We start from the raw sequence: 26,459 nt of genomic DNA, 5'->3' as shown, positions 1-26,459 counted from the left end.
GTTTGAAAGAGGATTCATTCTGCTGTTCCCTTCTCAAGTAGAGTATAGGAAAGCCTGGAGGAAGGCGAGCTTAGCAGAGGCACCTTGCAGCTCCCCCCGAGAACACCCGCTGGAGAAACGAAGAGCATTGGTATCGCTCCGCGCGTGGGGATCGTTGAGGTTGGGATAAAACCTCTTATTCATGGTGTAATTTGTTCTTCACGTGGTTAAATTACACATTAATACGACAGGGGTTATGTTGTAATTACACCACACTCCTCCCCCCGCCCTGTGCCTTTCTTCAAGAGGAGGGAGCTGAGTCAGTGCGGAGCCCTGAATACCCTTTTTCAAGAGACGCTGAAAGCAGTGGCACTGCCCCAGCGGAGGCAGGCAGCGACTAGTCTGAACCGTCCAGAATCAACACGAGGAGTCGCACGGGGTGGGAGTGCTGGCTCCCGGGCTCAGCCCGATTGCTGAACGCGGTTTTCGGAGCAAAGACCCAGGCGTCTCTTCCTTGGCTGCGCATGGAGTGACAGCACTGCTGGCGTCCGCTCCCGGCTGGGGCGACAGGTCGGTGCACCGAGACGCCTCCTTTCTTAGCGGTTGCGCACGCTGTGCCGGGCAGCATGTCCCAGGCTGAGCGGGGACCGGGCTGGACACCATGCGGCCCGCCGGGTCCTGGGCTGAGCACGGGCAGCGCCAGCTGTGTCCACCACAGGGGCACTGTTTCTCGTCTGCAGGACAGCCGCGCGAAGATTAGTGACACCCTGAGACGGGTGGTCTTGCACGAGCCCCTTCAGCTCACTGTGCCTCAGTCCTCTTACGTCTAAACAGGGACACAGGGGTCCCTGCCTGCCCGTTTCTCAGAGGGTCTGATGAGAGGAATGTACGTGAAAGTCTGGAATGTGAAAGCTCGACGTAGGCTGGTCACTCGGGAGTGTGCACGGCAGTTGCTGCCCAGCTTGCCCGCGAACACGCCTCTGCTCCGCAGGAACGGCATTTTCTTTGAGAAAATTTAAAATAGTGTGAGCGTTTCTGCAAGGATGGTGGCTGGGGCCCACACATGCCTTTGGCCTGGAGTGGCCATTACTCTCGGCGGAGGAGCGGCGGGGGCTCCTGGGTCGTGAGGGCTCCTTCGCCAGGAGCCGCTCTGGTGCTGGATCCGGGCAGACCTTCAGACGCATGTGCTCCGCTCAGCGCTGGGGCAGAGGCTCACAGCTGGTTGCCCTCCCAGAGCACAGTCTGGTGCAGGCACTGGTCCAGTCGCTACATCAGCCTGGGAGGGCGGTCCTGCTAGTGTTCCCACCGAGCAGATGAGGCAGAGGTGGTACCCAGCAGGCGGCGGACCTTGCTGAGGTCGCAGATCAGGATGAGTGGCCAAGCCAGACACCTGACTGCAGGGGCCAAGCTCTTAACCCCCAGGCCAGAGTCATGGTCCCCACCCTCGAGGAGCCAATGTCTAGGGAAGCCTCCAAGCCCTCCGGTATGAGCAGAGGGGCCCCGTGTCCCCGCTTATCCCAAGCTCTGACGTTTCCTGTCATAGAAGGAAGCGAGGGTTTCCAGGACCACCATGTGATGCCAATTTGGTGACTTCAGTAAACTGTCCTGTGCTTTCTGGTTTGCATTAGTACAGTTTGGAGCTTCCCGCCCCTGGAATCTCCTAGGGAGCAGTGGTCCCCGCAGTGCCGCCTGTTTGTGAGGCAGCCTCACCCTCTGTGTCCGGGAATGGGGGTCCTAACGGGGGACAAATGCCTGTGTGGCCAAAGGTGGCATTGTGGCTGAGTCCGCCCGTGGCCTCCCTGCAGCTCTCCTGCTCTAATGCAGCACTCTGCTCATTCCAGGAGCTGACAAGGACCATCACCCCAGTGAGCCCAGTGCCGCAGCGTGTGAAGACACCATTTACTGGGTGTTCCATGGATGGATTTCATGCCTCTAGCGGTTTGAATGCCAGTTATTCCCATGCCAAGAGCCCTAAGATGATGCCAAAGTATTCGGAACTAGAGTATGCTGATATTAAAATTAAAGAAATACATTTAAAGCCTAGAAACCTGTTAATTAGAAAGAAATATTAAATTCTTAAAAGGGGAAAATGTCTGAGTTTTAAGTGGAGCTAATTAGAGGTCTGGGTAGAATGAACACAATTGGTTTATCTGGACTGCCAGTGTTTTAAATGTCAAACACCAAGAAAGCCAGGAAAAAGGATTGGAAGTGACCTAAAAATTACTTAATAAAATTGAGATATATTTATTTTAAAACACCATGAATCCAAAATGAATAAACAAAACTTGCTTTGGATTTGGAATAAATAAATTTGGGATACAACGGAATACTATTCAGCTTTAAAAAGGAAGGAGGGGCTGGCCTGGAGGTGCAGCAGTTAAGTTCTCACATTCCGTTTCGGCGGCTTGGGGTTCGCCGCTTGGGATCCTGGGTGCGGACATGGCACTGCTTGGCAAGCCATGCTGTGGCAGGCGTCCCACATATAAAGTAGAGGAAGATGGGCACAGATGTTAGCTCAGGGCCAGTCTTCCTCAGCAAAAAGAGGAGGATTGGCAGCAGACGTTAGCGCAGGGCTAATCTTCCTCAAAAAACAAAACAAAACACATCCTTAAAACAAAATAAATAAAAAGGAAGGAAATTCTGACACACGCTACAATATGGATAAGCTTTGAGGACATTACTCTAAGCGACGTAAGCCAGTCACAAAAGGACAAATACTGTATGATTCCACTTACATAAGGTCCCTAGAGAAGTCAAATGCATAGAGACAGAAAGTAGCCTCTTTCCAGGGGCTAGGGGAAGAGGGGATGGAAGTCAGTGTATAACGGGGACCGTTTCACTTGGGGAAGATAAAAGAGTTCTGGAGAGGGAGGTGGCAACGGTTGCACAACAGAGTGAACGCACTTAATGTCACTGAACCGTGCACTCAAAACGGGTTAAAATGGTGAACGTTTTATTATGTACATTTTATAGCAATAAAAAATGCCATAGATCCCACAGGAAGATAGGCTAATTTAACTTTATTAATACGTGGTCATTCTATTCCTTCAACCTGGGTTGGCTTGCACCCAAAGCTGGGTAGGATGAAGAAATGACTATGTATGTATTGACAATATTGAGGGAGGACTGTCGTTATGTCCAGGACCTCAGACCCCAACGCCCTCACAGCCTGAGAGTGGGGCCAGGCCTCGGATACTCAGTGCCCAGGCTACGTGGTGGGAATCACACAGCAAGGGCTGGTGGATGGCAGCAGGTCCCGGCCCCAGGACCCGGCTTCTCTTCTGATTTTTGATGTTAATTTCTGCTCGAATGGGAATGATTCGGTTTTAGCTAGGAATTCATTTATTTCCTGGAATTATCTCTTCTAGGGCCCACATGTTTCCCGTGAAGAGTCTTCTTCACACTGGCTTTGGCATTTCTTTGGGTCCTTCACCCTCACTCAGAAAAGCACACCATCTGTTTTCAGCCTGCATAGCATGTCCACCACAGGACTAGAAGTGTCCAACTCTATAGAATCTTTCTTTTGGAAAACAGATCAAAACTGGAAGAAGTTTTACAACATGGGTGCTTGACAGCTATAAAAATGTCCACATTTTTAATAATGCTCTTTAACTAAATAGTTGTGTAATTTAAGTTGGAGGTTTGTGCTGTTGGCAATAAATGATTCAAAAGGGAGGAAGACCAAATGTTTTCACTGTGCTGGCAGAGGGCAGTGGGTTTTCAAAGGTGCCCTCCTTGGCTCAGCCTTGTAGCTTTAAAGGGGTGTAACAAAACAATCGCAGGGGACCTGCCCCAGTTCAAACATGCATTCCCGTTTTTACGGCAAAGCGGCAGCGGTTTACTCAGAGGAGTGATTCTCAGAGGCAGAGCGGCCAGGGCTTCCAGCCTACACTGTCTCCTTGATCAGACGGAAACTTCAGACCCGCAATCTCATTTTCTCTCGTGCCTCGTGAGCTCCTGATTACTGCTCAGGATGTTTCCCTGTGCTTTAGTTGGAAGCCTTCCTGTGCAAATGGACTATTTCTTTGGAAAACTGTAAGCCCCTCAGCAGATAGTCAGAAAGAAACATTCATGGGGGCAGAGGGACCGAGGGAAATACAAAGTGAGTAGGCAGTGTGCCTGTGGGATCAGAGGAGAGAAGACTGATATGAGGTGCCAGGAGCCAAGCGCACGAGTGGTCCTGAAACCCAACAACCTGGGAGCTTTGTCAAACAGAGGGTCTTGGGATCCTGGCTCAGTAACTCGGGTGAGCAGGTCTGCAGATCAGTCTGTTGATGAAGCTCTGTGAGGTAAGTTGCTCTCCTGCCTGACCAGCTAAGGCCCCTCTAAGGGGGCACAGGCCAGGCCCACGTAGAGTTAACGAAAGGAACAGAGACTTGTTATGGGTAACGAGGGCTGTGCGGATAGGCATGTTTAATGCCAAGCCTTCTGGGAAAGGCATAGGGAAAGGAGAGGGGTACAGCCTAGAAGATCTTGCCTGACTAGGGTCACGGGGCAAGTATGACTTGAGGAGGGTTTGGAAGAGGAGAGGGGTGAGAGTTGTGGATAAAAGCTTAAAAGGCGACGGCAGGAAGATTTTCTGGAAGGAGTGGAGAATATGGACTTGAATATAAGTAAAACAAATAATATTACCTCTTGTCAGATGGATTCGGGGCTTACTTAGCTTCTAGTGCATGGAGTGGAGAGGAGGCAAGGAGCTGGGGCTATAGGGATAGCTGAAGGGGACTAGAGGGGGGACCACAGCAAGGGGACAGCCAGGTGACGAGGGCTGCAGGCTTAGCAGACCTTACTTTCTAATGAGGATGTTGACCCTATCCTATCCTTCCATCTGACCCTTCCTCTAAATAAGAGACAGTTCAACCGAACTGAGGATTCCCGGCCTACACGGCGTTTCCTGCTCCATTTCTCTGCAGTGTTACTGGAAGCACTAGTCCTTCAGGTGTGAAGGAATCAGCCATTTTGGAGGACTGCCAAATGCTTGGTGTATTTGAGGACACAGCAGCCCCCTCCTTCTGGCAGGCCTCTATACCCTGGTAAAATGCTCCTGGAGTGTGTTCCGGCTGTGAGGAGCAGTCAAGGTACAAAATGAACCCAATATTCTCAGCTTTGAAATTTTGAGGTCTTGAAATTCCCTTTCTCCCCTCACTTTATTGCAGGTTTTCGGATATGCTCCAAAGTAACTTCAGTACCTGCAGGGAAGGGCAGCTCTATGTGAAGGGGGCAGGAGGAGGATCTTCTGGTGACACTGGCCCAAGTGTATTCAGCAGGCCCAGGGCCTCGCACACAGCAGGGGATCGGTAAAAACTTGTTGACCTGAATTGTGTACAAAGATGACCTCCCAGGGACTAGTGTCAGGAATAGCCTGAGCACCAAACAATCCTCCAAATCTGGCTCTCTGGTCAAAGGACACAGAAACACTAACTTGAGGAGATGTCTGCACCGCCATGTTCATAACAGGATTATATACAACAGCGCAGACACGGAAACAACCTAAGTGTCCATCAGTGCATCAGTGGATAAAGAAGTTGTAGTATATATACACAAGGGAATATTATTCAGCTATAAAAAAAAAGGAAATCCTGCCATTTGCAACACGAAGCTTAAAGGCATTATGCTAAGTGAAATAAGTCAGACAGAGAACGACAAATACCATATGATCTCACTTATATGTTGAATCTAAAAACAAACAAACTGAACTCATGATACGGAGAACAGATTGGTGGTTGCCAGAGGTGGGGGTGGGGGGGTGAAATGGGTGAAGGTGGTCAAAAGGTATAAAACTTTCAGTTATAAAATAAATACGTTCTGGGGATGTAATGGTTAGTGATGGTTGTTTGTGGGTGGCAGAATTAGACATTTTTTTCTGCTTTCTTCTTCATACTTTTCTGTATTACTTGATTTTTTTAAAGCATGTTATTTTTTTTAAAAAAATAATTATTCTGAAGGAAAAAGCAATGGCATTGATATTTCCACATGCACAGGAGCTATCTAATGATTTTGCTTTTCAGTTAGTGGGAGACTATAGCTACCGTAGGCCCAGTCATGCCATCCTTACAATTAGTCCTGTTTGGCCAGGGGCATGCGGCCCGTCAGTTCAGAATGATATTGCCTGGTGCATCCAATTACTTTCCATGAACATCATCTTCCTGCTGCCATCACTCCCCAGAAACCAGCCTCAACACAAGTGCACGCCTCGTGTGAACTTTACCATGAAAACATCGTTTTTCTAACAATTGTGATGAGATTCCTACTCTTGCCCATAAAAAAAGAATCATTTGAGTTTCGAGGACTGGTTTGGGGCTGCAGGAACTAATCACACCAACCATACACGCTCTTGGTGATGTCCACGCCCACCCCCTGCCCTGTATGCCGTATGGAAAACAGATGTGCTCATTTCTTCCAAAACTCCCAAGAGTGACTCAGTTGAAATAATGACGGACACAGCCTATGATTTATCACTGGCTAGGTCTGCTGCCTTAGAAGCAGATATGACTGGAAAATGACCTCAGAAAAATATGTCCCTTCCAAATTAAGATTCTGTGAGCTCACTGAGGCCAATGCCCTCATTTCCTGAGGTTTTTGAACAAACTAGTATATCTGGGAGCGGGTGGAATTCATCTCTTTGGAACTGCGGAGATTAGGTGTAGTAAACTGGACAAATCAATTCACTGGATGGTCGTATTCATTGAGCTCTGCCTGGGCCATGATGCCATGGGGAGGCAGTACTTATGACATGATTTCTGACCATAGGATGGAGCTTCTTAGCTGGGGAACGGAATAAAACACGCACAGGGAAATACCCAACCCTACAAGGCAGAGCAGACAATAGCCTTCTAAGGTGTGTATTTCTTTTCTAAGGGCCAAAGTCAATTGAGAGCAGGTGAGCCCAGCAAGGGCCAGATTAATCAGGGAAGACCTAGGGACCGTTTATTCTTTCATGTTCCAACGCAATGTGATTGAAAGGTAGGAGTGTGTGACTTCACACTGCATGCCACCAGGGCTCTGTGTCTATGTGTCTAATGTGACATGCTGCCATGTGCCCTCATGTAAGCTCTGTTGGAGCTTTTCCTCAGCTCTAAGTCTCTGCTCTCACTCCCTTTTCTTTTTCTCCAAGAAACTCCATGAACTAGAGATTAAGTACAAGACATTTATCAGGGAGAGCTTTGGGGATCAATGCTTGCGACCTTGAGAAGTTGGGCTGCAATGCAGCCCCAGCAAAGACCTCAAAGAGGCTGGTGGCCCTACAGAGTTGTCCTGAATTGGAGCAAGAGCAACAGGCCTTTACATTCCCACATCACCCAAGCACTGGATTTAGGCTTCCCCAAGGAGGGGTTGTGACCTTGGGTACGGCAACCTCCTCCGCCCAAGGGCAGTTTCCAGGTTGGGGAACTCAGCTGTAAACCTTCTACCATCCACTGTCCCAGCATCTGGGAGGCACACCACAGGCTCTACTCTACCCGTATTCCTCGTGCTTGTTCATCATCTACCCTCTGTACTTCCTGCACCCTGAAAGGATTCTATGTGGCTTAGAGCTCTCCTCAGAGGGCTGTCATCATGGAGGAGGCCCCATTCTCCTGGTTCACCCTATAGGAGCTGTGTGTGGAATTATCTCAACACCCATCTTCTGCCTATGTCCAGGCTGGTGGGATCTAATTGCAATGACCACACCACAATACTAGTACTAGGAAAACTCTAAACTTAGCCAATGACCACAAAAAGCCGAAATGTCAGTTATTTCTGTTATCTTGGCAGGACTGTGTCCGAGGGTCAGACAAAAAATTCAACCAGAAAGGCCAGGATGTCTTATGAGATTATTGTACTCATAGGTAGTGAACTTCAGGAGAATTGAAAGGAATTCAATATAAACCACATCTTGATGGAAGGGAGTTAGTCTTATCAGAATTTAAATGCATGCTGAAATTCTTTGTTTCAAATCCTACATACAATCTTATTCATAATCCTATATGGCTATAAGCACATAGATAGAGGTAATGTGGTTTAGAGGGAAGAGCACTAGCCCAGGGTGGAGCCTTGGGTAAGACTTCGCCAACAGGCTTCAGTCTCTTCAACTGTAAACAGAGGGTATTACACGGGATCCTTTCTAAGGGTTCTGCCATCTCTATCAGTCCATGATCACATCTACATTGTGCACTGAACACTCTCACTACACTATTACCATCACAAATACCTGAGTTATGGGCTACCTTCTTACATCTTGGTTATATTCTGATTAATTCAACAAACATCATCATCCTCCCAGGGGCTTCTGGGGTCTCAAATGGATACAAAGCTGAGTAAGACATAGACTGGCCCCTGAGGCTCATATGGTCTCATAGGAGGGCTTAGAGAGTAGACAGATGACCTTGAAGGTAGACCCAGGAATATTTCTGCAAGGAAGCACAAGCATGGGCTTTTTTCTTGTTCTTCTTGCTTTGTTTGGGGGATGGGGAGGGAAGAACAAAAGAGCAAAATCACCTTGCTGGTTGGTTGCTCCGAGGAAAGTTCCACGGATGAAGTGGCATTTGACCTGGGACAGGGCAGAGGAGTTCCGGTGTGGGCGCCATGCATGGAAGAGCTACAGTGGGGAGGTAACAGGTGGTACCTTATATTTAATGATATTTCTCTTATAAATTCCAAGAAGTGCAATTATGAAGTTAAAGGGCATGAGAATGTTAAGACTTGCTGTGTGAGAATGACAACTGCAGGGGTGTCCTTTCAAATCCGGACATGACTTTTGGTTTAGTTTCAGGTAGGAACACAGAAAGGTTTTGACTGCTGGCTGTTCCTGACTTTATCAAATCACCCCCTGTCCTCGGCCTGCTGTCCGCCCACTCAGCACAGTCACTCAGATGGGAAGGTTCTGACATCTCTCAGTCCGTCTGGGGAGCCAAGCCCCTGCACATGGCGAGGTGTAAGGGGTCCCATGGGTGCTTTTGTGATTGTCTGGTTGGTTACTTGGTTGACTGATTAACATTTCCCTTGTAGATACTTGTTTATGGGCAGCTCCTTCCACCTGCTCAGCTACCATCTTGCATCACAGCATTTGCTGAAAATCTTTAGTTTATGTTTTATTTTGCACTTTCCTTCTTGTCTTGGACTTTTGTGATTGGGATCTGAGGTTTGTGAAGCCCAGCAGAAAAGGTGATGACTCTCTCGCTGTGTGACTTTGCACAAGTTTCTACAGTTTCCTCAGGCCTCAGTTTCTTTAACTCTGAGTGACGTAACTGACCTGGCTGCCGCGGGCAGGTGGCTCCAGCCCTCACACTCTGGATCTCCATGAAATTTCCTGGTGGGCTCCCAGGTGGTTGTTTACCGTTGGCTTCATGAAACAGATGAAAGCCCACATTGTTTTGTTTATAGGCAGAGGTGATCCCTTTTAAACTTTCATTTGGAAGCCAAAGGTCTTAGTCACCGGGTAGGGGGCACGGGCAGGGCAGCTGGCGTTGCCCGTTTGAGTACATCTCACCAACTCTGCTTGGATTTTCCTGATAACCGTCCTTCCAACAGGACTCTAAATAACGTAGCCCCTGGCCTTGTTGAGCGTCCCCCAGTGGGTTCCACGGTTCTGTGAGGTTCTACCTGCCGCCCCTGTTCCTTCCCCACCTCCCCATGAAGAGGTTCTCAGACTTGGAGCCTCTGATCTACAGCCACACACCTGGATAAACTTCAGCTAAGTGAAGAGAGACGTTTGGTGCCTCCAACTGCATTTCGAGTGTAATTGATGGGGCATTACAAACCATTTGATGTCCAAATCCCGTCTTTCAGCAGGCCGACCGCGGAAGGTTGGTGGAGGGAAGACGCCTCATGATCCTTGTGTTTTAATGTATCCGAGTTATTCCGAAGGAAGGGATGTTTGTTTTCCCTTTTGCTCCTCTAATTGATGCAGCTGTTGCCCAGCCTCATCTACATTAAGCTAAATATTATGTCTTTGTAACGTTTTTGATCTTCATTAATTATAGCTCAGGAAAGCTGACAAAGGCAACCTGTCTCTTTAATATAAACAAGATTAATTGCATGGTTCCTGCAGAAAATGAACTACCAGCACTTTAACAAAAAATGTTTGTCTTTAAGCAGCCTTTGGATAAAAAATAAAAAAAAAAATTAAAACTGTTACAGGAAGTACCGAAGCTGCCAAATTACCATGCCCGTGAGCCTCGCCTCATTATCAGACTAAAAGAACACACACCCCTGCACTTTCATCCTCCTCCAGGCCCAAGGAAAAGAAAGGCCGGATAAAAAAAAACCACCTTTATACAAAGAAGTGTCTCTGAAGTCTGGAATGCACCCTGGCTGTTTGAAGACGAGATTTATACCTGACACCTTCCCTTAAGCTCATTGTTGAGACTCGTCTGTTTTCAAATCAGCCGCAGACTGACTGCTTGAGGAGCTTCGTCTTATAACGACCACATAATCTAAGATAAACACACAGGGGCTGCTATCACTTTCATTAATAACCGAGAAATATGCTTTCCTTCAGCAGGAAGAAAAATAAAAACAGGCAAATGCACTCCGTGGGCTGAGACTGGAGGCCTGTGGGGGAGGGCTTGCTTAGGGCAGGGGACAGGGCAGGCGGAAGGGGCAGAGAGGAGAGGCGAGGGGGTAGAAGGCGGAGCACAGTGCTCAGAAAGACTCTGGACACAGAGTGCAAGAGCCCGGAGGGCAGGAGGGGCAGCTCAAGGGCATCTCTAGGACAGCCCATTCAGAAACGGCAAAACCAGGAGTCAGGCACATGTTTCTCCTACTACTCACCCCGCTAGTTAAGAGGTTGAGGTCTAGTTCTCAGGCCTCTGCAGGTTGGCTTCTGCTGGAATGGCCTGAGATACGTGGTGCTCCAAGAGACCTAAAAGCCCCAAAAGGAGGCTTCTGATAGTTTGGGATGTTGTGACCTTAAGGCCAATCAGATAGATCAACAGGGGGAGTAGGCTTTCCAGGCTCACGGCTGTCCAAGAAAAGACACCAGGTTTGGGGCAGGGTGACAACACAGTTCGAGAGAGCATCTGGGAGCTGCAGCCACCTAATGAAATACCGTCCCCATCTGGTAAGTCCACTTAGCATGGCTTCCGTGGCCTGTGGCTGAGGCAATTGGAATTGGCATCCACAAGAATGGGACACTGTTCTCTCAAGGTCATGCCTAGAAAATGGGCAAGAGCCAGAGAATCACTGTGTCAACACCCAGCTCTCTGTGGCTTCCCATAAATTCCTGACTCTGAGAACATGCTGGAATAATGCCTAATGAAGTGTGTATATGGAGGGTGGAGCTGGGGGTGATTCAGGAGGAAGCAAAGTCTTCAGTGAAGCCAACAAGGTCATTGCAAGGCTAAGTTTGGGCAGAGAGGCCAACGACGCTCCATGGAACCCTGTGGTCTGGGATTAGGGAACCCACATAACCTGGCAGCTGGAGTAGAAGGTGACCTGGAGTTGTTGTTTGCTTTCCCAGACAGCAAGACAGATAGAAAGAAAATTAGAGTTTCCCAGTGTTTGTGACGCAGAGGATATAGTGGGCCAGATGCCTGGAGGTGAGTATAAAAAATAGAACCCAAACTGCCGTTTAGCTAGTGTTGAGAAAGAGTCGCCCAGTGATGGTGGGGTGCGGAGGGAGGGAGCGAGCCGATGCTGGCTTGGAGAAGTTCAAGTGTCATGTTCCTAGGTGAGAGGAACCTGCAACATGGACTTCACCATGCTCTGGTCTATTATGGGGTCCTCCTGGATTTTTCATGACCAAAATATTGCCCCTCCCAATGCTTTGTTTTCTGTGATGTTCAAAACCTGTGCCAAAGTGACGCAAATTGTAAGGTGTCCAAGGGACCCTGGTTCCCATGGCAGTCACCAGGCCGAGGGGGAGTTGTGGCCTTATGCACTTTTGGGGCGTCAAGCCAGGCCAGCACCTGGATGTGGCGTGCACCCTGAGCACTTAGCTCTGATGCCCAGCGAATGGCTGCTGGGGCCAATGGGCAGTCATGGTGGGAAACTGACCTCACAGAAACGCCCAAGGCTGAGGCCGTTCTCAGAGTACGTCTGCATGACTAGAGCCAAAAGTATGCTAGTTACTCACCAGCCTAACACACAACACTGCATGAAAATTAGGAAGATGTGTCTTCTGAGACACTAACTTTTCCACAGGTCTGTCACCACAGAACTTAAGCCTCCTTTAAAACACTTACACACACACACAAGCACATACATATCTAACTGAAATAGATGATTTACAAAACTACACTTACCTTTCCTATATGCTATTTCGACTCTCTTCCATGTTATACAGTGCTATACTATGTACGCCATTCCACTAAAAAATGCTGGTCTCGACCCCCTAAATTGATTCACGATGCACTAGTGGGAGGCAACAGGCAGATTGAGAAAGCATTGCCCCCAGGGAGGGAGGGTGGTGCCCCTGACTGGAAGCCAAGATTGAAGGCAGCTCTTAGGAAAGACTCAGTGACACGACAGAGAGCCAAGCAGACTGGGAGCCAGGAGGGGGGGTTCCAGTCCTGGCTCAGCATAGGCATCACAGGCAACCGCCAGGTCTCTCTGGGCAGCAGTTTCTCCACTGGTAAAAGAGAGCACTGCAACTGACGAGACCACAGGGTTCTAACTCTGTTTTTAGGACCTGATTTGACACTTTCATCGGAGACTGTCTGAACAAAAAATAGGTGATCGATACCTTAGAATTTGTAGTGGAGAACGGGTTGAGTTCACAAGGTGACCTTGATGGTGAGTAACTTTTTGGAGCAACCATTATGCTCCTCCAAAATACTAGAGAGCAGAGTTTCTCAAAAGCACATCATCAAGAATGAGTATTTTCTAGAACTTCTGGAAGGGTGGGAGCGTGAGGAACCAGGGTGGAATACACTTCTGTCTCCACTGACCTCTCAGCAAACAGTAAAATGAACGGTGACCTCGTCACCTGGCCTGTCACTGTCATTTTTTCATAATTTCCTGACTGTGGAAACAGTGTATACTAATTGTAGAAAGCTTTCAGATATGCAACAGCATAAAGAAGAAACCTAAAAATGACTTGTAGTCCTACCATCCAGAAACATTATTGAGATTTTGATTTATTTCCTTCCATTTTATATATGTATAATTAAAAATTTAGAATCATATTGTATACAGAGTTTTGTATCCTTTTTGGCTTAATAATTTAATGAAGATCTCCCTTTGTCATGGAATGTTCTTCAGGAACATGGCTGTGCTGTATTCTACCACACGGATGTACCATGAGTGGTCAATGCATCCCCTGAGGCTGGACGCTTATTCCAGTGTCTTTCACTACTATAATTAATGTGACAATGTGCACAGTCACATTGTGTAAAGAACTCTAGTTCTTCCTTCAGAATAAATTCCTAGTGGCAGAATTGTTGGGTCAAAGATCCACAGGTGCAGGAGAGCTCAGCCACCCCACAGTGCCTCGTTGAGTGCCTCTCCCGGTGCCGTGTGGGACAGAATCTGCAGAACGGCCACCACTGAGGAGTCCCGTTGGCCCCTGACTAGATTTTGGATTCCCAGAGAGAAGAAAGCGTGATTTGTACAGAAAGAACAAAGAAACACATTCAAGCAAGGAGAGCACTGCCCAGCCCTTCTCTCCTGGACAGGCAGGAGGGAACTCTTACTGAAAGGAGCTACATAACTGAGCCCAAGGTCACTCCTCTGACGACAGGAACCACTAGCCCTAGGTGCCCACTCGGATGGTGGTTCCTGGGTGGCAGTGGCAAGGAGGGGTCAGGGTTGGAGGTCAGCCACCCTTGTCACGGCCTGAGTCTCTCGCTGTGGACACACGGGACTCAGCTGCTCTGGGACCCACCTAACAGAGCTGGTGTCAGGCTGCCCTCACCCAGAATCTTCGCAAGAACCCCTTCTGTGGTTGGCGTGTCCAGTAGGGATGTGTGGAGCAGAGAGGACACAGAGAGGGACAAGCAGAGCTCCTGAGGAACAAACATCAGATTTCCATGTCAAAGGTGGAACTGCCTTTTTGGTTATGGAGATTCTGAAAACTACAGATACCTATATTAAATGAGCATTCACTGGCAGAAGGTGTTATAAATGGTCTCTTTTCTGAAGCTCTGTGGTCAAAAGGAACTCATTCCCATGCACAGGGCCCTGGACCCAGCTGGGCCTTAGGTGGGTGGGGATGAGTCAGGGGGCCCCACGGAGGAGCTCAGGAGTGAGCTGGTGTACCTAATCTGCTGCTGTACCTCTGCAGCCTGAGCTGGTGGCGTGCGCTGCTGCATGTGAGTGGTCCCCGCGCTGGAGAAGGACAGAGGCAAGATCACGCAGCCAGGCCAGCTCTCATTTTTCCAAGTCGATATTTACGAGAAAAATGCCAGCTGTGATAAGGGGAACCAAGGAGGGAAACACAGCGGCAGGATGAGTCCTCAGTTCTTTCTCCCAACACTCTCTCCCAGAATATAACAGTTTGGATCACATCCTGGAGAGATTTTTCTCCCTGTGTAGACTTTGTAAAGCACAGAAGGGAGATCTGCAAAGACATCCCAGTGGGAACGTGAACTCCATCGGGGCCGGCATCCCACCTGGCCTCTCCTCAGGGCTCCGAGAAGCCGTGACAGTGTGCTGCCCACTACGGAGAGTCACCCATTCCTTCAGAGCGTTTCACCCGAACTAACCGAAGTCACCTCTCATGAAAATCTTATGAAATAGGTGGATTTTGTTCTGCCTGTCTTACAGATAAAGAAATTGAGGCTTAAAGAGATGAGGGCAATTGTTGAAGTTCATACAACCAATAATAAATGAGAAAGGAACTAAAACCAAGAGCTTCCCACTCCAAGGCCCGTGGTCTTCCCAGGGGCCACCACGCTGCTTCTAGCTTTCCAGCATGACATCAGGGCACACCCTTCTCAAGGCCAGACATACCACCCCCTCAGGCACTGGGCAGAGTCCCAGTGAATTAAAAGCACAAATTCAGGGGCCGGCCTGGTGGTGTAGTGGTTAAGTTTCCGTGCTCTGCTTTGGATCCTGGGTGCGAACCTAGCACCACTCATCACGCCACGCTGTGGTGGCATCCCACATAAAATAGAGGAAGACTGGCACAGATGTTAACTCAGGGCCAATCTTCCTCACAAAAAAAGAGAGAGAGAGAGAGATAAAGCATAAATTCAAAGATCCTCACTCCTTAACGGTTATGTTAAAGATCTACAAATAACCCTAGTGTAGGGGGCTGGCCCCGTGGCCGAGTGGTTAAGTTCGCCCGCTCCGCTGCAGGCAGCCCAGTGTTTCGTTGGTTCGAATCCTGGGCGCAGACATGGCACTGCTCGTCAAACCACGCTAAGTCAGAGTCCCACGTGCCACAACTAGAAGGACCCACAATGAAGAATATACAACTATGTACTGGGGGGCTTTGGGGAGAAAAAGGAAAAAAATAAAATCGAATAACCCTAGTGTTGTTCTAGGATAACTGAAGACACCCACGGAGATGATGAGGAAAGGGCTGGCCCACCGTGCCTGCTGTGCCCTAACCTCTTGCAGGTAATGTCAGCGCAACAATCAACCGCACTGAACACAGTGCTGTGGTTCTGCATGTCAGTCAAGATCACTCACTGTCACCTTCAGCGTCCAGGCACTTTGGAGTCTCCAAGCCCTTGTGCCTCACCAGCGGAGGCCCCGTGACGCACAGGCGAGCCGGCACAGGGGCGTTTCACAGGGCTGGCAAGCCACATCGCCAAGCTGTGCGCTTATTCTTATTTGAAATTCTGGGCAAATGTGCAATAGCTACCGTAGCAAAAAGATCTTCATGAACTCCAAATTTAGTAAATTGAAGTTCACAGGAGCTGTGAGAAAAAGATTTAACTAGCTTTTAAAGGTCAATCACAACCTGTTTCCAGAGTGCCCAGAGCAGATATTCTCAACTTTAAAAAGACTTGAATTGTAAGAACTACGAGGACATTTAAAAAATTAATCTTTAGGTTTTGAGAGAATTGTAGACTTACCTGCAGTTGTGGAAAAGAATACAGAGAGCTCCTGTGCCCCCTGTACCCCAATGGTTTCATCTTGCAAAATTATAGTATGAGATCGCCCATCCGATTAGAATACAGTTACAAGAGGACTTTTTCTACAAGACTCCATTCTATAAAACCGTCATTTGCAAGAGTGAGCTGCCATTTCAGCAAAAGAATGAACTCGGGGGCTCCTCAGCTGTTGTGACCAGTTTGGAGCAATTTCCAAGCTGAGGGTCTCATGGGAGTGACTGGCCCTGACCTCCAAGCTGCACAGGAAGGGCCCTTTCTTGCTGTAAGTTCTGCCCTTCTCCTGGAAATACGTGGGCAGGAGAAAAGTGAGAGCTGGCTGTAAAGGCGTCCACACCCTCTGGACTAACCGTGGACCAGCCGGTGCGCAGAGTGCAGCCCAGCCCCAGCGCTGGCCGGGTGTGCATGCGCTTCTCCGATCAGTTTCCGCAGCCATAGGAAGTGGTGGCTGAGCCCTGTGCCGTCTGGCACGATGGCCATTATCCACTTGCGTCTGCTGAGCACTTGAAACACGGCTAGTGCAACTGAGGAACTGAGTTTTTAATGTTAATTTGTTTTAATCAATTTAAATGTAAAGACACATGTGGCTAGTGGCTACCTCATTGGGCAGGAAGGAAGATGGTCTTTCAGATCCCCCCCACCTCTCAAATGTTCTAACTAAAATATCTAGGCTTGTTGAGAGTGGTCATCTGGCCTCCTTGGGAGATAGGCAGTGAGCATTCCTCCTGAGGAAACCGGCGTTCAGAGAGATTCAGGACTTTTCTGAGGTCCCCCAGGGAATGTGTGCTAGAGCCAGAAGCACACCCCAGGTCGTGTGACTTCTAGACCAGGTTTTCGCCCTTTTTGTGTTACACCCCAGCTCAACAGCAATCCCACCACCATTTACTGTGACAAAAAGGAATCAAGTCATGGAACTGTTTATCCTTCCCCTAAACTGAACGTGAAACCCGAAATATTGGAAATAAAAGTTCTTATTCTAACTAAGAGAAAGGCAGGCCCTTTGGGGGAAAAAACCATGGTAACTAGTAACAGAAATGAGGATAATTTTTTGACAACTAAGAGATCCTACCTAAACAACCGGGTTTCTGTGAGCAAAATGGGACAGCAAATAGCAAACCAATTCTAGAAAGAAAAAATGTGGACGACAGATCCATATGCGAGCTTACAAAATCCTAGATTCAATACTGATTCTGTTAGGCTAAGCTCACTGCTCATTCAGTGATGGCACCAGCCCACAGGTGGGTTTCTACCAAGAGACATGGTCTTTCTTCACAATAGGAGGCTCCAGAGAATTGCAGGCACAACCTGCTTGGAAGAAATTCTGCAAACCATGCAGCATGACAAAGACGCTCCACAGCACATTTAGAACACAGAAGAATTCATGCATTCTAATTAAGTCCTATAAAGTTCAGCTTAATATTAAAAATGTATCTTTAATAACAATCTGCCTATTTTATACTAACTTCCTAAAAACTTCCTCTTTATTTAATATTTCCCCAAACATTTTAAAACTGCCCCACCAAATCAGAAAATGTGTAAGTTTGTGTGTATGGGGGGTGTTTTTTGCTGAGTCCTCGGGTGTCATGGTTGTATCTTTTAATGATCTTGAACATCCCAGTTGTCCCCAGATACGCTCTTCTAGCAGGAGAAAGAAACTGAGACCCAGGCGGAGCCTTAGAACGCTGTCACCCTAGGAGGATTCTCGCCTCTTGAGCTCCACAGGCTTTAGAGGGATTTGGGTATTTTTCTCTTACCTTTGGGTGTCTGTGTACTTCTTTCACTCTCCTCGGAGTGACTGTCACAGTTGAAAGTCTCCTTCGCGCTTCCTTTACGGGAACTGAGTGCTCGGTGGAGGAGAGGTGTGGCTTGCTGTGTGCATTGGCAGGGGAAGAGAGGGAGGCCTGAGGTTTTATCACCTCACAGAGGAAATTCAATATTGGGGCCTTTCATGTCTCACAGCCCACCTCCCCCAGCCCCTCCCTGCACTCACCCTCCCTCCACCTTTTCCTCCTGCACTTCATCACCTCCCCAGGCAAAGAGATATTTCCTGAAAACTGGAAAAACCAGGTACTAGCAACCACAGATCAGCGCTAATTAAATTAGGTTATAAAATTCAGGCCCAGTTCCCTTATCTGTGAGTGACATCTTCCACTTTCCAACTACGCTCTTAATATGCACAACTAAAGCATTTGACACCACCGCAACCTTGAATCTAATGCAGTTTATGCCGTTAGTACATCAAGGTGTTTTGATCAGACTAACTTTGAAGCAATCCTCTCCTCCTAGTCTTTTTGCCCTCACTTCCATTTCATGTATTAAATTTCAAGAAATTAAAACTGTGTCCATGTAGCATTTTATTAGCTGCCGAAGTTCTGTCTTTGTTATTCTTATTATTGATATTTTGTATTTGATCATCTTTACAATGAATACCTGGACCAAGGGCTAAGGACTTAGCATTTGCTATGCTGAGTGTTATTAGTCACTCTAGAACTTTAGGAAATGCAGAGGAGGCCCAGCTCAGGTTGAGCCTCTTTGGGATGACATTCCTCATGGCTCACAGGAAGTCCCATTATGTGATGTCTCACTGGGCCACTGTGTGGTCATGTGGGGCCAGAGCATAAAGCCTGCAACCTCAGCCATACATTGTGCTCCTTCCTCAAGGTAATGCCAAGAGCATCTCAGAAGAGGCTGTCTTTCACGTGGACACCAGTCATAATGGCGCTTACTGTCTCTGGTTCATTCCCATAGCAAGGGAACCCATCTTGTTTCAGGAACACCCCAGCTACGGTATTTTGTTACAGCTTGCTGAGAAAATGAGCCCCAGCTGTGTTGGCTCTACCTGTGGAGAAGGGCGCAGGGGTTCACGCCTACCCTTCTTCTGAGCCACGTGCAAGGTTCCATGCTCATGTAAGTCCAGGAGCCGGCCCTGAAAGGTATTAGCAGAGGGAGGCCTGGTCTCCTTGGAGCAGAGGGCACGGACTGCAGGAGCTGTGTGCCCTTGCCTAAGCCACCAAACAGGACAAACACCTCTGAGAACGTGGTAAATGAAGCAACGTGGGCAGCAAACCGGGGGGCAGAGAGAGGGACCCCCCTCATCAGGTTCCTCCAGACGCCAGCCCATCCTGCATTTTCAAGATCAAGTCCCTGGGACAATCAGTTGTGGGTTCATACTTCACAAAGAAAACCAGAAAAAAATGTAGGGATATAAAAGGCTAGAATTTTCTTTTACTTCAATACTTTGTGTTCTCCCCGAGGCTGCGTGAATGTGCTGTGGAAAATATGGTTTGGGGTTTGCAGGCTCAGAGGGGCGTGGAGGAAGGGGGGGCCACTGCTCTCGGGGCTTTCAAATGAGTGTCTACGGGGTTCTTGCTTGTCTTTTCATCCTTTTTTATTATCAAAGAGGCTTATAACAGTCCTGTGTGCTACAAGTGACTTCCTGATTTTTCTGCCAAAATAAGGTGACTGTAAAACTTGAAAGGAACTGGGTGCTGTCCATGCATGGAAAAATGTGTCTTTGTAAAAAAGTTTAAGGTGAGTTTGAGCCTTTAATTCCATCAATTTTACTTCATAAACCAATTTCTTTCCCTCAAAGCTTCTGATAACACATATATTGGGTAAAACTAGACTGTGGATTTCTGTTTGTTTGAGGGTTTCATATGTGGATTTTTAAAAAGGACAGTAAGAACCCACCAAGATAAAATTCTCTTCATGTAACAACGTTACTGAGAGCAGTGACTTCACAGAGACAAAAGGTGGAAAACCCTAGAGATTACCAAGTCTAAGGGCTGTCAAACACAGCTTTGTGGAAAAAGAGAGCCTGGCATCCAGCAGCCACATTGTCGAGAATAGCCTGTGGTTGCAGAAAACAGAGCGTGTGTTCACTCCCACTTGTGGACCGGTGCCTAGAGAACGGATGGAGACAGGATGGATGGAGAGAGTGTACAAACCGTGCAAGTGAGCACTGACCATGAGACCAGCCGACCCAGGCCCAGGGCGCTGCACCCGGGAACCCTCGGCCCTGGGCACAGTAGGCACTGTGCTCAGTGCTGCACGTGCTAGCTCATCTGATTTTCACAGATCAACATGAGGGAAGTGCCTTTACGGATGAGGAAACTGAGGCTCAGAGAGGCCAAACAATGTATCTAAGGTCATAGTAACTAACAGGTGATAGATGGGGAACTTTAACCCACGGTGGGTAACCCTAAAGCAAGATATTCTGGGTACTTCTCTAACTACCTGCTTTGTTTTAGAACACTGAACCCAAGGTGCAAGAGAAACTGAAGTTTTAGGAGCAGCTGCAGCCACAGCAGCAGCTCCCACCCCCTGAACCTGGGTGGGTGGTGAGCACTTCACTCGCGTCCTGGCATCTGGGTGCCGTGGGGTCAGCAGCTTTCTGCAGACTGGGAGCCAAAACCTGTCCTCTCCTCCAGTGTGGTCCCCAGACCAGTGACATTGGCCTCAGCCAGGAGCCTGTTAGGACTGCGGAGTCTCTGCCCTCCCAGACCCACTGAATCAGAACCTGCATTTTAATGAGATTCTCAGGTGATTCAGATACACATTGACACCTGAGATGGAAGGAATTTGCGCAAAGGTCTCCAAGCTTTTTTGGTTGCAAATCCCTAATAGTCAAAAACCAATGAGTAAGCATCACATATACGTGATACCCTATTATACTAATATATTACGTACATTATAAATAAATGCAAACACAGAAAGTAGAAGCATGAGGTTAAGGCGAAATAAGCAGTTTTACTGACAAACGGCGCGAAAATACTTTTGGCTATTTAAACTTTGAAAACGGGGGCTGTGGCGTTTTGTTAGTGATGGAGAGGGCTCTTCTCAGTGGTCACAGCCTCGAGGAGCTGTAAAGGAGTGGGCCACATAAAGCTGCTGTGGCTGAGGGTCCAGTAAGAGCCTTCCTGTCACCTGCCTGGGCCTGCCCACCTCCAGGCAGGAATGTGGGGGAGGCGCTCCCAGCAGCCCCGCAGGGTGGCGCTCCGGCCCTGAGGGAGGCCTGTGCGTCCAGTCTCCTGGGAAAGGGTGTGGTGCTTTCTTCCTCGCCACGGGGGAAGTGTGCTGGCACTTTCTTCCACGCCCCTGTGCAGAGAAGGCTTGTCCCTGTGCCCTTCTGGGTCACCCTGGGCTACAGCTAGACCCTGATTCAAACACTGTCCAACACTTGGAAAGGGGGCACAGGAGCTCTGTGGACCACTAGGCCTGCCAAGACGCCTGAACCTCCCTGGGGAGGTCTCTGGGTGCGGCTTTGTCATGTACTACAAGGCCAATCCCAGGCCCCATGAGGTTACGCGTCGGCGTGCAGGTTCTGGCCACGTAGCAAAGATAACCCGAAGACCATGACTTCATTGCTCTGCAGGACCTTAAGCCGTTTTATTATCCTAATGTTCTTTAAATATCTAGTTCCTCCGATGCTCCTGGAAGCAGCTTTGTCACCTCAGGGCTCCCTCATTACTGAGCCAAATAAATCCCTGACACGCAACGCAGTCTAGGCTGCACGAGAGTCGTGGTTGCAGCTCCCTGGCAACTGGATTCTGCAAGGTCCAGTGCAGCACATACAACTGCTTTCCTGGACCCTCTTCGTGGCAGCGACAGGGCTGTCTTTGAGAAACGAGCCGGTGGGACGAGGCCGCTGGTTTGATGGGCCAGAGAGAACACACCGCCCTCCTTGGTTTGGACTATTCCCTTCTTTTCCTTCTGCTCTTCTCTCGCCTTTGGTCCTGACCCGACCCCAGCCCTGCTTAGATATACGGTTAGTTTCTGTCATTCTAAGACCTCAGCTGAATTTACCCATTTTCCCCTTGGTCTTGTTTTTGCTGCTATTGATTTGTATAACTCTGGATGTGCTGGTGGAAGACGGATGGCTTACATCTCCAGTGAGGAAAGGACAGCTAGCAAACTTATGGATCATGCATTTGTCCAGCGATCACGGGGCAGGCGCCGTGCTCAGCTTCAGCGACAGATGGGTCAGCCCTAAGGGTCCAGTGGGGAAGTCCACTCAAAAGCAGACAGCTACAATACAATTCAGTGAGGGCTATAAAGTGGGGGTAATTCTGTTTCAATTGAGCTCTTCATTCCCTTTATTTCTCAGACTAATTTTTGATTAAGTGTGGGAATTTTACGTTGAGTCACTTAAGGAAATTTATTAAGTGCCTAATAAATGCACAGCACCATCTCAGTGCTGAAAGAAATACAAAACAAGTGAAAGATGAGTCAGCCACAGTCCCTGAGGCCTTGCCATGTCGTTGGAAAGATGTCAGAAACATGTAAAAAATGGAAATAACAGTGCCAGGCAGTGCGTGATTAAGAGCAAGAAAGAGCGCAGAACAAAGTTGTGCAGGGACCCAAAGGGCGAGGGAAGTGCAGTCAGAAGGGTTCAAGGAAAACTTGAGTTTGCTCCGGGTCACAAAGACCTTACAGACTTTCTATATGGGAGAAGGGAAGTGGGAGAGTCACTACAGAAGGGGACAGTGGAGGAGGCTGGAGTCCAAGTGGAGCCTCGGCTATTGGGGTGATGTGGAATCTGACTCGCAAGAGTCAAGCCGCCTCGTGGAAGGTGACGGGTGGGACAGGTGCAACGCGGCCAAATATGGTGAACCTTAGATGGTTACTGTGGGGAGCTCATCCCACAGAACCCGGCTGCGCAAACCCAGCACCAGCATCCTGGGCATCGCGGGAGCTACTTAGAGCCAGAGAACCTGGGCCCCACTGCAGACCCACTGAGTCAGAATCTGCATTCTCGCAGGACCCTGGGGGCACACGTTAGAATCTGAGAAGCACTTGTTCAGGATGTGAGGAGCCAGGACTTGCTTGCAATCAGTGACAGGACAAAGGAAATACTTCAGGAATATTAGTCTGTTAATGGTGTGTAAAGTTAGAGTGAAGAGAACCTTGAAGCCAGGAGTTCAACCAAGAGTCTGTTTCAGTAGCTGAGCCAGGAAGTGAGGAGGGTCCTGATGTCATTTTGGGTCTCTTGAGGTAGAAGAGAGGGCAAGACACCACGTGGAGACACCTGCACAGGCCCTCCGGACCCGGGTGGGGGCTGGGCAGCAGGCGTGAGTGCGCTCAGCCCGCACATAGAGCCACGGGCTGAGCTCCACGGGCAGAGCAGCTCCACGAGCAGAGGGGGCCTCCTCCGCTGAGAGCAGAGCTTCTGGGCTCTTCCAGTTCCTCTTACTCAGGGCACAGGAAGAGGACTCAGCAGAGAAGACAGAGAGACCACAAGAGAGAGGAAGAAACACTAGGATGATGGATCCTTGCAGCTTTCATTAAAGGAAATTCCACTAGAATTTCCATAAGCCTAGAATTTCACACCATTAAAATAAGTTCAGAAAACACGCTTTAATTTGTTAGTGGCACCAATAAAAGCAGGCTCACTAAAGAATAAAAGTTTCATCTTGAGGATACCCTACAAGACTGAACAAATACAAATAATAGATTTTCTAATTCTTTTCTTTCCCTGTGGAAATCACTACTGTTCAGTAAAACGAACTAGCTTGTGAAAGACTGCCAGAGGTCACAGGCGGACCTGTGCTGTCTGTGGCGTCCTGCCGTGCTGATGATGGAGGAGTGGGAGGGAGGGATGCTCAGGGTGCTGAAGTCATAGTCCAGGCAGGAGTTGGCAGGTTTCTTGGGATTTCTTGACCACCTCAGACTCAGTTCCTGGTGCATGTTACCTGGGCCACATATTGGGCATTTAGGTCTTGGGGTGCTTTTTACATTTTCATGCTATGTGTTCCCTCTCCAACTAGATTCTTTGCTCTTTGAGGGCGGGAATTATCTTTGTACTTCTGTGCCTTTCTCCCAGCAACTAAAAACTTGCTATTCAAAGTGTAGTCTTTGGAATGCGTTGCATTACCTGGGAGTTTGTCAGAAATGCAAAGTCTGGGGCCTCACTCCAGACTCACAGTATCAAAATCTGCATTTTTAACCTGATCCCCAGGTTAAATGTGTTTATCAAAGTTCAAGATTATGGCTCTAGAACAATAGTCCTCAATCCTGCCTGCACATTAGCCATCGTTAGGGGAGTGTTCAAAGACTGTGGAGTTCCTGGGCTCCACCCAGATCAATTAAAGCTGGATTTCGTGGGTGCGTCTCAAGTACCCGTATTTTTTAGAAGCTCCCCAGGCACTCCAGCGAGAGGCCAGGAATCCAGAAGAGAGTGAGAGCTAGACACAAAGTAAGAACTGAGTAAATGTTTAGTAAATAAACGCATACAGTGAACGAATGATAGGATATGAGGGCTGAGAGGAGGCTCTTGGACATATGAATAGGTCTCTCATTTTACGGAAGGAAAAACTGAGGCCTAGAGATATGAAGTGACTTGCCCAAGGTCACGTAAAAGCTAAAGACAAGCTAGCATTAGCCATCAGGTGTGGTGGTTTAAAAAGTATACACAAATTCTCTGACACTGCCTTCAAAAGGTAGCGCCCAGTGCCCCTCCCTGTGAGTGTGGGCTTGTTAGTGACTCAATTCTAACGAGCAGAAAAAGAGCAGAAGTGACTGTGCCACTTGAGAGACTGGGTGATAAAAGGCACTGCAGCCCCTGCCTGCTCTCTCTGGTGGCTCAGCCGCCTTGTCTTCGGGTCGCGCAGCAGCTGGTGGAGCAGCCCGCATGGCGAGGAGCTGAGGCTCCTGCCGACAGCCATGAGCGTGAGGCTTCCTGGATGTGGCTCCTCCACCCCAGTCAAGCCTTCAGACAATGCAGCTCCGGCTGGCTGCGACCTCATGAGACCCTGAGCCAGACCACCCAGCTGAGCCACTCCCTGATCCCGACCCTCAAAAACTCTGTGAAATAGTAAAGGCTGTTGTTTGAAGTTGTAAGTTTGGGGGTCATTTGTTATGTAACTGCGTGTTTCACCTTCGAGTCCTCTGCTATTTCAGCCACACCCCAGTGAGACATTCATGTGGCACCAAGGTCTGTTCCATGGAAATTACGCACACATGCTGACCCCAGTATTTTAAAAGTTTAGGATTTAAAGCAGACAATGAGAACAAAGTCAAAACAGGGAGGTACGGCACTGGCGTAGTGCAGTCACCCAGCCCAAGCACACGCAGTCATGCTGTGATCCCCACTGTTTTCTCTCAGCCCCTCAGGCATCTATCTGCCTAGCCCTCTGGTTGGCTTCCAGATCAAGATTCCAGCCACTGCCCTTTCCAAACTTGCCAGGCTGTGGGAGTGCTGGGGGCAGGGCCAGGGCAGGCTGAGGCAGCCTAGCAACAGCAAGACTGGAACCTTGGTGCCGAAACAGGATGTCTGTCCCTGTGTGGCAAGTGCTGGCAAAACCAGCGTCTGAACAAGGCTGATGGATTTTCCCCTACTCCACTTGTCTTTCAGCTGTGGCTGTGAATGCACTGAGTGAGAACTTGTCCAGCTATTTTGAAAATCACAAACAAACGAGACCCCGTGATTCGTCAACGACCAAAGAATGGCCAATGGCCCAGAAAACAGATACAAGACTCAGTGAGAAAATGTGGGCTCAGGCCAGGCTACCTCCTGCCAGGGACGCTCTGCCTGTGCCTCTGCTCCATCTGTGCTCTACCCACCTCACCCTGGCTAGCCAGATTCTCCCCTTTGCCTTCTTGAATTTTCTTCTAGAGTTTTCTGAGCTGGGCATGCATAGAACACAGCAACCTGTGTCCCAAGTTCAAAGCGTTTCCCATGAGGGTGCTCCACCAGCTGTTTAAAATGCCACTTCCCTGCCTTTTGTGAAAACAGGCCATTAGAAGCTGGATGGTTCCTCGGGGGCTGGCCAGGGCGGGAGCGTGGTACTGAGAGAACAGCCGCCATCCAGCTCTGTCCTGCAGCAACTCAACTTGTAGGCAGACCCAGGGGTCTGGGCTTGGCACAGCAGAGTTTTCAAGCGCCGGAGGATGTGTTGGGCCTGAGCCCTGGCGGTGAGCAGACGCCCCTGCCTCTTGGCTTCGTGCTGGAACAGTCCCAGCCTGCAAGCAGTGGCCCCCAGAACTCACTGTGCCTTTCTCCCTCCACCTGCCAAGGTGCCAGCTGCCTCTGGGGGAGGAAAACGAGGAATGCACTTTCCGGAGAGCCTGTCTGGGAGTCCAGGGCTGTACATGGTGCCCGGAGCTTGCTCACAGCTCCACGCTGACTCGAGACACTGGAAGTTGTCTGGCTTGGAGCCACAAGCGTGGCTTCCATCTGGTGGTAAAAAAAACATATCAGAACTCTCAAAGACCTTTGACACTGTGCTCCTTTAGATGTCCTGCTGGCCTTTGGTTTTGTGTAAATAACTCAACGACTTTTCCTGAGGTTCAAGATCAGGTCCATGGGACATTGTCAGCACAAAGTTCTTATCCATTATCAACTAAATATGGAGCTATAATCTTCATCTTTGTTCACAAAAGGCTCAACATTCCACCTCTAGGAGACAGAAGACCTTCCTGTCCACTCATTTTTTCAAACAGGAATAAAAGTAAAAGGTAGCACATATTCATCATGGATTATGTGTTAGACACTGAGCTACCTTC

General features: G+C 48.7%; 1 protein-coding gene and 1 long non-coding RNA gene across 6 annotated transcripts in view; one reads left to right on the top strand and one right to left on the bottom strand.

The window, feature by feature from the left end:
* Positions 1-26,459, bottom strand: part of EDAR (ectodysplasin A receptor) — a 96,399-nt gene that overhangs the window by 55,055 nt on the left and 14,885 nt on the right. Inside the window, exon 1 of one of the 4 annotated variants that reach the window (XM_070571925.1) lies at positions 17,711-21,779. The exons of 2 other annotated variants lie outside the window; for them this stretch is intronic. The gene's annotated coding sequence lies outside the window, so the exon portion shown is untranslated. Of the gene's footprint in view, positions 1-17,710; positions 21,780-26,459 lie in introns of those variants that run through there. One more of the 4 variants, XM_070571928.1, reaches the window with a different exon arrangement.
* Positions 273-5,794, top strand: LOC139075493 (uncharacterized). 2 transcript variants are annotated; one of them, XR_011525865.1, is made up of 3 exons: positions 273-549; positions 1,821-1,981; positions 5,136-5,794. It is a non-coding gene; the product is annotated as an uncharacterized lncRNA (long non-coding RNA). The 2 variants fall into 2 exon arrangements; XR_011525866.1 differs by lacking the exon at positions 5,136-5,794 and adding an exon at positions 3,348-3,654 and having other exon boundaries at positions 354-549.

The sequence above is a fragment of the Equus przewalskii genome, chromosome 14, assembly GCF_037783145.1.
Source record: "Equus przewalskii isolate Varuska chromosome 14, EquPr2, whole genome shotgun sequence".
In the NCBI taxonomy this organism is placed as follows: Eukaryota; Metazoa; Chordata; class Mammalia; order Perissodactyla; family Equidae; genus Equus; species Equus przewalskii.
The sequence above is the reverse complement of the archived record's forward strand: the minus strand, read 5'-3'. Positions and strand labels throughout refer to the sequence as shown.